The sequence below is a fragment of the Dromiciops gliroides genome, chromosome 3, assembly GCF_019393635.1.
Source record: "Dromiciops gliroides isolate mDroGli1 chromosome 3, mDroGli1.pri, whole genome shotgun sequence".
Lineage (NCBI taxonomy): Eukaryota > Metazoa > Chordata > Mammalia > Microbiotheria > Microbiotheriidae > Dromiciops > Dromiciops gliroides.
Genome location: NC_057863.1, coordinates 188,600,179 through 188,613,491, shown reverse-complemented (window position 1 = coordinate 188,613,491; position 13,313 = coordinate 188,600,179).

The following is a 13,313-nucleotide window of genomic DNA, read 5'->3' as shown; positions in this document are numbered from 1 at the left end:
TCTCTTCCATTACTCCCTTTCTTGCTTCCTTCCCTCACTCCCTCCCTCCTTCTTTCCTTGAGTCCTTGGTTTGTTGAAGCTTTATGCTTACCTTAGATTAACTTTTGTATAATAATGGGCCACTCCCTGCCTTCCACTGATCCCTCTCTCTGATCTCAAAGTACTGTGGTTGAAACCTGAAAAGAATGTGTTGGGTGAGGTTCCTTTTTGCAGCAAGGCCTCACATGTTCTTTCCAGAGCCCACCAAACAAAGCACTAGGAATCCTTGAGTGACTGTAAATTAATTCAATTGGAAGCACCATGTTGATTTGACCTTTTTTTTTTTTTCTTAAAAAAAAAATCCCATCCCTAACATGGAAAATTCAGTTCTAGAATGGAGAGGCAAAGAGGCAGGGATTAAGTAAGATCTACTTCAGATTCCCTTTATACTCACTTTTACAATGGTTTATTCTCCTGTTAATCTGGGTTACACACACACACACAAATATATTGCAACATATATACATATATGCAATATAAAGAAATCCAATCTGTAGTCAAGTACTGACAATTTTACCTTTGGAGTAGACATTATATATGTTCCTTCTTTTCTCTAACACTGCCACTACCCTGGTGCAGGCCTTTATGAACTCCCTTTAAGTTTCAACAAAAGTCTCCCTTCTACAAGAATTTTTTAATACCATCATCAACTCTTCCTTCCCCATACCAGATAAACTTACTGTCTTTCTGTCTGTGTATTATCTACACACTATTATACACAAAATATGTGTGTATATGCATGTATATTTCATTCAATTTCATTTAAATTCATTCATTCAATTTAATTTCAATTCAATTTTATTCAATAAGTGTCAAGTCATTAAATATTCAATATATTTCATTCAATAAGTGTCAAACCAAGTCATTCAATAAGTGGCAAGCACCAGGGGCAGCTAGGTGGCAGTGGATAAAGCACCTGCCCTGGTTTCAGGAGGACCTGAGTTCAAATCTAGCTTCAGACACTTGACACTTACTAGCTGTGTGACCTGGGGCAAGTCACTTAACCCTCATTGCCCTGCAAAAAAAGAAAAAAAAAGGTGTCAAGCATCAGCTATTTTCTAGATACTAATCTAATCACTAAGAATATACAAAGAAAGGCAAAAACCCAGTCTCTTACTGATATTGGCTCAGTCATATAACTTCTTGGTGCCCCAGGCATCTCCGTAAGACTATACATTGGGAGAAAGTAATGACCTGAATTGGTAGAGAAAGTTGGCTATGCCAATGAAATTATAGGCCCAGTATATATACACACATGAACATATATATCTCACATATATAATATATACATGCAATTAAATATGGAGATGAGGCAGCATAGTGCAATCAATAGATACCTGGCCTTGAAACCAAGAAGTTCAAGCTCTAGCTCTGAGGCATACTGGCTATATGTGACCCTGGGCCAATTACTTATTCTTTCAGCAATCTGGGCAGCATTGCTAGACTTGCATTGAATTCCCTCACCTGTGAGGTATATATGTTTGTGTATAAATATATGCACATATATACATAAATGTGTATACACATATATTCACAAGATTGTAATACTTCCATTGAAGTTTCCTGTGGCTCATAATGGGAAAATTGGAAGAATGATTGTAGATAAAGCAAGTCCATTCTGAGATAAAACTAGGAAGGACTCAAAATTGTCTTTGGTGCTCTTAGACTTCCTCCATCTTCACCTAATCCCCTCCTTCTCCCCCACGACATGAACAGCTAAGAAGCAATCAGAGGCACCCCTTATATTCTACTTCTTTGGTTTTCTTTTTTCCTTTTTCAATTCATCTTTAAGGATCAAGAGGGTTTTTATTCTTTGTGACTATTCCCTCCATGGTATTATTCACCCTCTTCACCCCACCTTTCTGCTCTATTGAGTTTAATGTATTTCTCTACCAAATCTATTTGTGTGTTCAATCCTGATTTATCCATTTCAGATAAGAATGAAATTCATCTGATGTTCATGTTTCCCACCTTTGCATACTCTTCTCCCATACCTCAGTAATGTTAAATCAATATCAGGCACCAGCAAGCTAACAGGAGAGATAATGTAGTATAGCAGACTTTTCTCATCCCTCATACTCCCCTAAGGAGCAGGAAGGCAAGATGGAATAGAGGAAGTAGGGTGTGCTCAGAAGTCTACATTAAAATCCCAATCCAAACAGAGAAAATGCTTCAAACCAGTAATCTTAGTTGAACTTGAGCTGAACCTAAACTAGCCATTTCAGGCTCACCTATTAACATTAGAACTTGAAAATATTTCTGCATTATCAGTGAATATGAATGTTGATCCCAGTATTGGGCTATAATTTTTTAAAAGTCAAACAGAGAAAAATGTGAAAATATATTTCTCTGGGGTTATATTATCACAATTTTCTTTTGAATAGAAGCACATATATTGGAAAAATCATATAGGCTTACATGATTATTTGTACACACTAAATATTTTTTTCTTACTAGAAATAACTGATAAATCATACTGAATTGGTTAACAGCATCTTTATTACATTTGTTTCTTTTTTTTTTTTTGTGAGGCAATTGGGGTTAAGTGACTTGCCCAGGGTCACACAGCTAGTAAGTGTTTAGTGTCTGAGGTTGGATTTGAACTCAGGTCCTCCTGACTCCGGGGCTGGTGCTCTATTCACTGCGCCACCTAGCTGCCCACATTTGTTTCTTAATCTTTATTTAAACTTGAAGTGAACCAAATTAATGTCAGCCAAATCTTCATCACAATTGAGTCATGATCTCTCTCCCTTCCCCAAGTCTATCTTTGTCTCTCTTATTCAACAAACATATCCAATTCAACAAATATTTATTGAGAATCTATTATGTTCAAGCTCTTAATTCCTCAGTCCCCTGTAACCCTATGTCCTTTTTCTTCCCTTCACTTTGCCACACACATAAATTGTCACACCCTGGAACTCATCATTCTCCACAACTGTTGCACTTAAAAAAAAAAGCCTCTGAATATAATTTTATTTCTCCTTATGTCTCATTCCTCCTAAACCCATTCTTTGCTCTCATAGTGGCCTGAGTTCTTCCATTCACCCCTTTCTACTTTTTCAGGCTATTATGACTTCTCTAATTTAACTTTCCTCCCCTCCCCATCTTGACCCTAGAGTTAATCAATTCACTTCTATGCTGTCAACATGCTCTGTAATCTTATACCCCATTTGTCCTATGTATCATCATCCCTTTCCACAACTGAGTCTTGGATTGACACCACTGTTCCTCTCCATTCTGACTCCTGAGCTGCTGAATACATAGCGTAACTGTGCTGATGAGGCACACTACCTATTATGATATCGAATTTCAACTGGGCACTCTGTATCAAGGCATTTTTTTTATTGTACTCCAAGTGATTCTTTATTTTACTCCCCACAGAAGCTATTCCAAATCTTCTCTTCCCTCTTAAAACCTGCCACACTCCCATCTTAACTGAGGACCTCAACTCTTACTTTACTGATAAAAGAACTGAAGACCATTTCAATCAATCAATCTTTATTAAGTTCTTACTATGTGCCAAGCATTGTGTTTACCACTTTTAATCATTGGGAATTCTTGTCGTTTGTCCTTCATACTCAAAGAGAGCTAGCTATAACATCAAGGTGATGGCATGATGATGGCATGATTTGCACTGAATTGGATGTAAGTGAAGGAGGGCTGTGCAAAGTCACCAACCTCACTCTCTCCTCCAGGGCCATCTGCGTCCAGTGGCAAGATATGTATCAGGACAACTGGAGATGGCCCAGGATGTTTAAGGCAATTGGGGTTAAGTGACTTGCCCAGGGTCACACAGCTGGTAAGTGTCAAGTCTGAGGTCGAATCTGAACTCAGGTCCTCCTGAATCCAGGGCTGGTGCATTATCCACTGCCACCTGGCTGTCCCCCAAAGGGGCAGATATTTAAAACAATAATTATAAGTCATTTAGCAAATATTCTATGATATATGAGGCAGCTGGGTTGTACAGTGGATAAAATGCCAGGCCTAGAGTCAGGAAGACTTATAGTACTGAGTTCAGATCTAGCCTCACACATTTACTGTGTAACACTGGGCAAGTCATTTAATCCTGTTTGCCTCAGTTTCATCATATGTAAAATGAGCAGGAGAAAGAAATGGCAAACCACTCCACTATCTTTGCCAAGAAAACTCTAATTGGGATCACAGAAAGTTGGAAACAACTGAAACAATTCAACACCACCAACTGTGCCTATTATTCGCAAGACATTACTAGGCACTGGGGATTTGAAAACAAAAAACAAAATAGACCTTGCCTTCAAGGAGCTTACATTCTACTAGAAGGATAACACATATACTTACGTAAGTAGAAAGTAATTTCAAGAGGGAGATGGTGGTCATAAATCAATAAAACACAGTGCTGAGCTCTGGAATACAAATTCAATTGATTGACATTCTCTGTGTATTTCTGTCCACACCATCCTGCTACTCCTCCTCATTACAGTTCCAGAAATGTCAAATTTCTAACAAACACACTTTCAACAATGGCTGGATAACTTTGTTGGTGATATTGTAGAAGGGATTCTTGGCTTACAGGGTGGTTCATCTTTGGCCGGTATATTAAAATAATTTCCCCAAGAAAGGTAGGAACATGCCCATTGGCCCCCAGTTCAGAGAACAAAAACAACTCCTGATGAATGACCCAAGATAACTTCCTTGCTTTAGAGCCTCTCAGGAGATGAGTCAGGCATGGCTTGGACTAAATGTCCCTTAAGGTCCTTTTCAGTACTGAGCTTCCAAGTGTCTTGAGCACATTGAAGGTAAATACCTCTTTGTAGCACTAGAATGTGAAGGGGCCTCAGAGACCATCTGAGCTCAGCCCCTTCATTCTACAGGTGAGTAATGTTCAATATCAACAGTAGGACACCAACCAAGGTCTTCTGATCCTTAAATCCAGTAGTCTTTCTACTGTACCACACTGCCTGGCATCTTCATATGATCCCCTTGGCATTCAAAGCCTGTCACAATCTTGGGCCTTCCAAACTAACCAGTCTTCTTATACCAGCAGCTAGAGAAATAGAGTTCTGGGCCTGTAGTCAGGAAAATCTGAGTCCAAATCCAGCCTCAGACACTTAATAGCTGTGTGACTTAACCTCTGTCTACCTCAGTTTTCTTAACTATAAAATGGGAGTCAATAAAAAGTAGGCAATTTGGGGATCAAATGAGATAATATTTGTAAAACCATTTAGCACAGTGCCTAGACAAAGACAGATTCATTGAACTCAGAGACTCTCATTCAATCTTCAAAGGTGACCCTATAAAACATCTCTACTTTTTAAACTAAGAAGCTCTAAACCATAAGACAAAGAATAAATAAATTCCTCAGCTTCTAAATATCTTGAATTTTCTTAGTGATACCTATTCCTCTGTTACAGCCACATTCTCATGAATATAGAAAGCTCATCTATCTGTCCGAACCAGTCATTTTTCACAAAAGGAAAGAAGCCATAAAAAATTAGTTCATGATGTTATGCTTGGAAAACTGGTTTTAATGAGAACCAAAGAGTATGTGGTAGCTGAATCTCTCTAACAAGCAGCAGCTGCTATCACTTTCAAGGGGAGGAACAAGAAACAATTTGTGTTCTAGATCAAACAAGGACAGAAAGGGAGGCAGCTTATCTCAGGTGAGCACAACAATACCAGTCAAATCAAGCTGCCTTCCTTGTCCCACCTTTGTTTGGTTATTTAATCAGGCAAGGTAGTTAACCACTCAGAAAACAACTTTCAACTATATTGACATAAAAGTCATTTCACATGAGTCCTGACTCACTGATAATTTTTGGCAAGCTTTAAAAGGCTATGCAGGATGCAAACACACCTATTTCTTAGAGCTAAGTGAAAAAAAATACATTTCTGAAGAAAAATAAGAAAAGCATCTGTTCAAAAGCAAGTCTGTTAATTTTGAACAGCCAATCTGCTCATTTCAGTCCATTTCCATGGATTGAAATTTTTTAAAATATTAAGCATTACTTTATTACTCACATAATTATAAATAATAAGACTTAATGGGGGACACTTATGAAGTTATCTTGGTTTTGGGGCTAGAGACCTAGTCTCCCCATTAGGAAGATTAGAGTCCCATTTCTTAAGACAAATTGACTGTGATTCTTGACAAATTACTTATCTTCTCAGCTCTCTCAGGCAGTTTTTTTTAAGTCTAAGGAAAGGTGATTTGCTTTGGTAAATTTTCCTAACCTCTAGGTCATTATTGTGGTCATCATCATTAGGAATTCTAATTCCCTATACAAAAAAGATAAGAGGTTTTAACCCATCTGCACCACAAAAGAAATGGAAAACAGGGTCATGAGGAAAGATGTTTACCTATAATATATATGTGTTTGTATGTGTATATACACAGGCATATATACACATGCACATCTATATATAGAAATATATCATATACATATGTTGTATTTTTATATTTTGTACTTAAATATTATACACACATATGGGAAAATAGCAAAGTATTTTTTAAAATAGTATGGGGTAGGGGGCGGCTAGGTGGCGCAGTGGATAAAGCACCGGCCCTGGATTTAGGAGTTCCTGAGTTCAAATCCGGCCTCAGACACTTGACACTTACTAGCTGTGTGACCTTGGGCAAGTCACTTAACCCCCACTGCCCCGCAAAAACAAAAAAAACAAAAAAAACAAAAAAACAAAAAAAAGTAGTATGGGGTAATAGGCAGAGCACTGACCTTGGAATCAGGAAGACCTGAGTTTGAATCCTACCTCAGACATTTATTTGCTGCATGTTCCTGGACAAATCACCTAACTTCTTTTTTTCCCCTTCATATTTAATTTCCTATATGAATTTTAATGACATTAGGGTTCTTTTTTATGTCTAAGTAATAAACATTTTTATGTATAGTTTTGGGTTCCATTTTTATCCCTCCTTCCCTCCCTCTCCTCCCCACTCCCTGAGGTGGTAAGCAATCAGATATATGTTATACATGTGCAATTGTGTAAAACATTACTATATTAGTCATTTTGTATAAGAAAACTTGATTAAAAGAAAAAAATGCAAGTGAAGAATAGCATGCTTAAGTCTGTGTTCCATCGATATCAGTTCTTTCTTTGGAGGTGGATAGTTTGTTTCATTGATAGTCCTTTGAGATTTTCTTGGATCATTGTATTGTTGAGAATAGTTAAGTCTTTTTTTTTTTTTAGAGAATAGTTAAGTCTTGAAGGCTATGCTGGCAAAAGGAAAGCTCAGATAGGATCTACAAAGTCAGTAAGGCTTCTAATAATTATAATTGATATTTCTATAACACTTCCTTAAAACAACCCTTTGAACCAGGAATTCAAGTATTATTTTCCACATATTACCAATGAGGAAATTGAGAGATAAGTGACTTGTCCATGGTCATACAGTAAGTGGATGAAGGTCAAATCATTCATTGCTTCAAGCCTGGTGACAGATCATGTCTGTTGTCTAAGGACTAGCCTAGCTAAATTGGTAGTAATCATAGCCTAACAAAGACTTCCTACTTCGGTGTGGAAGGGTTATGACCTTCCTGGTATATACACACTCAAGGATGCCCAAAGATGAAATTATAAACCTTTTGAAGTAATGATAAAATGTTTGGGAAATATTTTTTAAGTGAAGAAAGGATTATATTAACACGAATTAAAGCTAGTAAGTAAATTATATATGTGGCTATAAATATAGTATTGTAATATAATATAACATTATATTATGTAGCACTATTATTATTGTTGTTGTTATTATTATTAATTACTGATTGCCCCTATCTTGACCAGGATGGAAATTCAACTGCCACTCACCATCCCCAATCACAACCCTAAACACAGAAGCATTTTCTCCACCTGGACCATTTTGCCCCCTCTGTAGGCAAACCACGCTACTTTCCTGGGGCTTATCATACTGATTCCATGTTTAGTGCAGCCATCCAATTGGCTTTTGTCAGTTCAGAACTCCTGAACTCAAGAGATACACCACCCTTAGTCTTTCCCAGTATTAGGAATTATTGGACTGCACCAATGCCACCTCACCCAGTCTCTCTATCTTTCAAATTCACCTTGTACCATGTACAAATAAAGGCCTTAAAATGCTTCTGAAGGTGATAGTACTTACGATTCATTTTTACAAAAGTTTAAGATCTTATCTCTTCAAAGTTGGGGGCATGTTTTTCCAAAGCTTTTCCAGTACAACCCACTTTTAAAAAATTATCACGATTACCATTTTATTTGCTATTTTTAAGCAAGGAACAGTAGTCAGTACTGCAGTGCCCTCTATTGATAAAACCCAGAATTTCATTTGAAATAAAAGACCTACAAGGCAAGGAGTTCTTGTACTACTCCACAATCGAGGTTGAAATGTGAGCTACTGCAAGTCTCAAAATAGGACTGAAGAGGAAACTGCATGAGGATTAAATGACCTTCAGTCTATGCAGAAGGAGCAATGACACTGCTTGTTTCAGTCTGAGTTCACAGCTTGACACAGTTTCTATTTGTAATTTTCTTTTTGGCTTACAAATATGTTTTGTGCTTCCTTGGGATTCTGTTAGCAGCATGCTTGTCTATAAGCAGTCACTGCCTTTACTGCCACATTTCAGGACCACATAAAAAAAGTTAAATGGAACTTTTAGGTCAAGTTGGAAGCTTAGAATGGTTCTAGAAATTGTATTCTATTATCAGAACCCAGTTTATCCTATAGCACTGAATTAATCTAAGTAAGATTTAATTTTCAGGCAAAGTCAGAATAGTTTACAGTAGAGATTTGTTGGTTTTATTGTTGATGCTGCTGTTGTGTTGTGTTTTGTTTTCTTTCACCCTGGCTGGAAGTACAGTCCTGACCCTTTTACTGATTGTTTTTTTTTTTAATTAATTAATTTATTTATTTTCCCGTTACATGAAAAGATAGTTCTCAACTTTTGTTTATACAAGCTTTCCAATTTCAGATTTTTCTCCCTTCCTCCCCTCCCTCTCCCCTCCCCTAGACAGCAGGTAATCTGATATAGGTTTTATACACACACACACACACACACACACACACACACACACACACACACACACACACATATATATATACATAATAACATTAATCCTATTTCTGCATTAGTCATGTTATAAGAGAAAAATCAGAGCAATGATGAAAAACCTCAAAATAGAAAAAACAACAGCACCAAAACCAAAAGAAATAGTATGGTTCATTCAGCATCTATACTCCACAGTTTGGTGTTTTTTTTTCTTGGATTTGGAGATCCTCTTCTATCATGAGTTCCCTGGAACTCTTCTGTACCATTGCATTGGTGAGAAGAATATAGTCCATCACAGTAGATCAACACTCAATGTTGATGATACTGTGTACAATGTTCTTCTGGTTCTGCTCATCTCACTCATCACCTTTTACTGATTGTTACAACAGCTTTAACTTGCTCCATTTTTCCTGCCTGGATTGATACACTCCTCCTTAGGCAACTTGATGACCTGCCACTCCTGGAAGTTGACCATGGTGAAGCCCGACTTGGTGTGGACACCTAATAGGCTATGTTTACTGATGCTCAGAACTCTTCAACTCAAATGCTGCCTGCCTCAGGAGCATTCCTAAGGCTGGTTTTTTGTTTTTGTTTTGTTTTTTCCCTCCAAGTGTTTTGGCCTTCAGACTATTATATAAAAGGAAAGGACTTTCCCTTTGCCCTAAACCTTCTTCCATGCATCACTTAGCCTACTTGTTTCTATTTGACACCAGAATCAGCCCACAGATCACACTTTGAAAATCAATTGTTTGTAGAGGTGTCAAATTCACAGGCCAAATGTGGCTTCCAATACTCCAGAGAGAAGCTGAGACAGATAAAAATGTTATTGGGAAATGTTTAATGAAACAAATAAAAATGCCATTATATATATAATTTGTGGTTTTTAAAGTCAATTTGCAGGCCAAAGATAATGCATTTTTAAAAAATGTTGACACCATTGGTAGAAGACCCATTTATTATTTCTAATTTTGAGTTTAGCCTTTCAAAGTTCACTTATACTCTCTGGGCTATGATTTCACAGACTCCTAGACAGATCTGATTCCAGATAGGAACAAGTGCAAAACATCCCAGAAAAATAATGGTCTTCCCTATTTTCCTCATAACAAGAAGTGAGTTTTCCCCTGTTATTCTCTAGGTCAGAGGTATTAAAGACACTACCCATGAGCTGCATTGTAGCCTGCAACACACCCAAGTATGGCCTGAAACCCAATTAAAATGTAATTAGGAAATATTTAATAACATACATAAAAATACAATAAGCCAATATGCGCTTATAGGGATCCTTATATAAGGTTTACAATAGTAGCATTCACAGTAGTGCCACTATTTCTATTTGTGCTTGACATCACTGTTATAGATATCCTATGTGCATTAATGTAGTAATGACAGCCATAATAACAGTTATCTATATAGTTCATGTCCATAATGATGTAATTTTAAATTCTCTTATTTCATACTCATAGATACCTGCTGAGAGTATGAAAATGTTAGTGTAGTTATGATTCCCCTTTGACAAATGACGTAATTGAGACTTAAGAGGTGACAGTTAAGTGACTGATGCCTAAGATTATATCAGTAATATATTATAGAATTATACTGAGACTGGTATACACTAGCTACTCTCATAAGAGGGCTTGCTAAGCCCTTTTCAGGACTGCTTTCAGGATACCTTTGTTGTCCAACCGCCACCCAACTCTTAACCCTGGCTCCAAGAAGCTGTAGCATGCTCAGTGGCCACACCTGGTAACCAGGTTGAGGGTAACCTACAGGCCTCAGACTGGTTGATGAATTGGGGGGGTGGTGTCTACCTGAAGCATGTGAAGACTTTGCCTGGCAGAATGGTTGGATGAAAACAATATGTTCCAACTGCCTTGAAGGCACTGCACCTGGGCCATTGCCAGTCCTCTTGACTTTTGTTTTGCCATTGGACTTGGATGACTCTGGAAGAGAGAGTGAGACTTTGTGTAGAGTTTGAGCAACTCTACCACACTTAAATCCAATTCACTTGTAAGTTAAGACATCATCCCGGGATTTCATTAGTCCTCTTTTTTGAAAACAAAGGGCAAACAACACAGATTTAGGCCCTCTGATTCTGACTCCAGATGCAATATAGCACATGAACTTTCCTTCATATAATAATATAAAGCTGTTGCACATAAAATAGTTGTTGGACTAAAAATACTATCTGAGCAAAAACATGTCAATAACAGCAGTAAATGTTGGGTGCCAAAAGCTACTAGGTGCCAAGGACCTAGTAAGATCATAGATTTGGGGTTGGAAGAGAGCTTAGAAGTAATCTTGTCCAATCCCCTTATTTTACAGTTGAGGAAATTAAGGTACAATGAAGTTAAGTGATTTACCCAGGGTTATATAGGCTGTAAAAAGCATAGCCAGGATGCCAACACAGGACCTTTGTGTAGAGGCAGCTAGGTAATATACAGTAGACAGAGCACTGGGCTTAGAAGTTCAAACCAACCCTCGCACATTTATTATGTGACTCTGGGCAAAGGACCTAACCTCTTCCTCTGCTTCCTCAAGTATATCATCCGGATAATAATACCATCTACCTACCAGAATTCCTGGGAAGATCAATGAGATGATATTTATAAAATGACTGACATATAGCATATAGCTAATAAATGCTTGATTCTTTCATTTCTCTCACTACAAACTTAGCATTCTTTTGACTGCACCATACCCAATAAATGTTTTTTTTTGTTTTTTTTTTTTTTGCAGGCAATGGGGGTTAAGTGACTTGCCCAGGGTCACACAGCTAGTAAGTGTCAAGTGTCTGAGGCCGGATCCGAACTCAGGTACTCCTGAATCCAAGGCCGGTGCTTTAACCACTGCGCCATCTAGCTGCCCCCCCCCATAAATGTTTTAAAATGAATGAATGAATGAAAGCTCCAGAGGCATTTTAAATAAGAGTACCTGATAAAGATTTTAAAAATTAAGAAAAAATTGGAGATCTTTTTATATTTCACATTGCAGCCTTGTGATATTTCTTTCTTTGGGTCTGTATCATGTGGTCACCTCCTAGGTAAAATCTAAGAATCTCAGCTTCAGAAGCACCACTGAAGCCATTCAGTTCAATCTAAACAAGAATTTCTTCTATGACATCCAGTCTTTGCTTGAAGATCTTTCTAGAGGGGGCACACAACTTGCCAAGGCAGCCCATTCCACTTTTGGATAGTTCTAACTATTAATAACTTTCCCCACCTTGTAGCAAGCCTAAATCTGTCTAGCTGAAATTTTCTTTGGGTACTTCAAAAACTAAATGTTGCTTAATGGATTTCCAAAACAGAAGCACTTTATGCTGAATTCAACTTTGTAGCAAATAGTGTCATAATGAAGCTATAATGGACATATCTTTACACACCTGGTATAATTATATCACAAACATTTATATGAGTGCCTACTGTTTGCAATTCACCACATAAAGTAACAGGGTAAGTGCAAGAATAAACATAGTATAGCTGTGTTGTATTCAGACTCAAACCCCAAACTTCTAACTATATAAAGTCTAAGACGGTTTACTATATTCCATAATGCCTCAAAAAAATCACACAGACATGGTCTCTTCCCCAGGAGATTATAAACTAAGAGAAAAAGAAGAAAAAAAAGCTTATATACCTATACAATGTAAGGGGGAAATGAATGGCTTTCAAATGCATTTTTAGACATTAATTATTGATAAAATGTTTTTAAGTGACAGTATATAATTTTCCTAAATTGTTAGTATATATGCTTCTAATCTTATCACATCATGACAGCTATTTCAAAATTCATTTGAGCAATACTCCAATAAAAGTTTTAAACCACTCAGTGCTCCATTTTAAAAATAAATGAAAAATACCCAAGAAGAAAGTGCAATCATGTTTATAATATGATTTCTCTTCCAATCCAAATTAATAAATTTTATCATGGTAAAAGTTTGCACACAAGAGATTAACAAATGTAGCAAGTGATATGTTGGCAATATATTCTATGAATATTCCACCAAGGGCTTCCTCTGTTACTTCTTCAAGGTCTAAGGGTGACCCTTGACTCTAAAAGCCTTCAAGCGTAGGCCCAACATTAATGAGTATGTCCAATATCTTAGAATTAGCCTCATAAAGCATGGGCATACTCATCACCAGAAGACTGACTCCAAAGTAATAATTTTTTTCAACCACAGCAACTTAGGAGTGTAGGGGCCAAATTTTAATTGGGGAGTGTTAGCTAGGCAGCTCGCCACAATATTGGGGCAAGGAAGGAGAC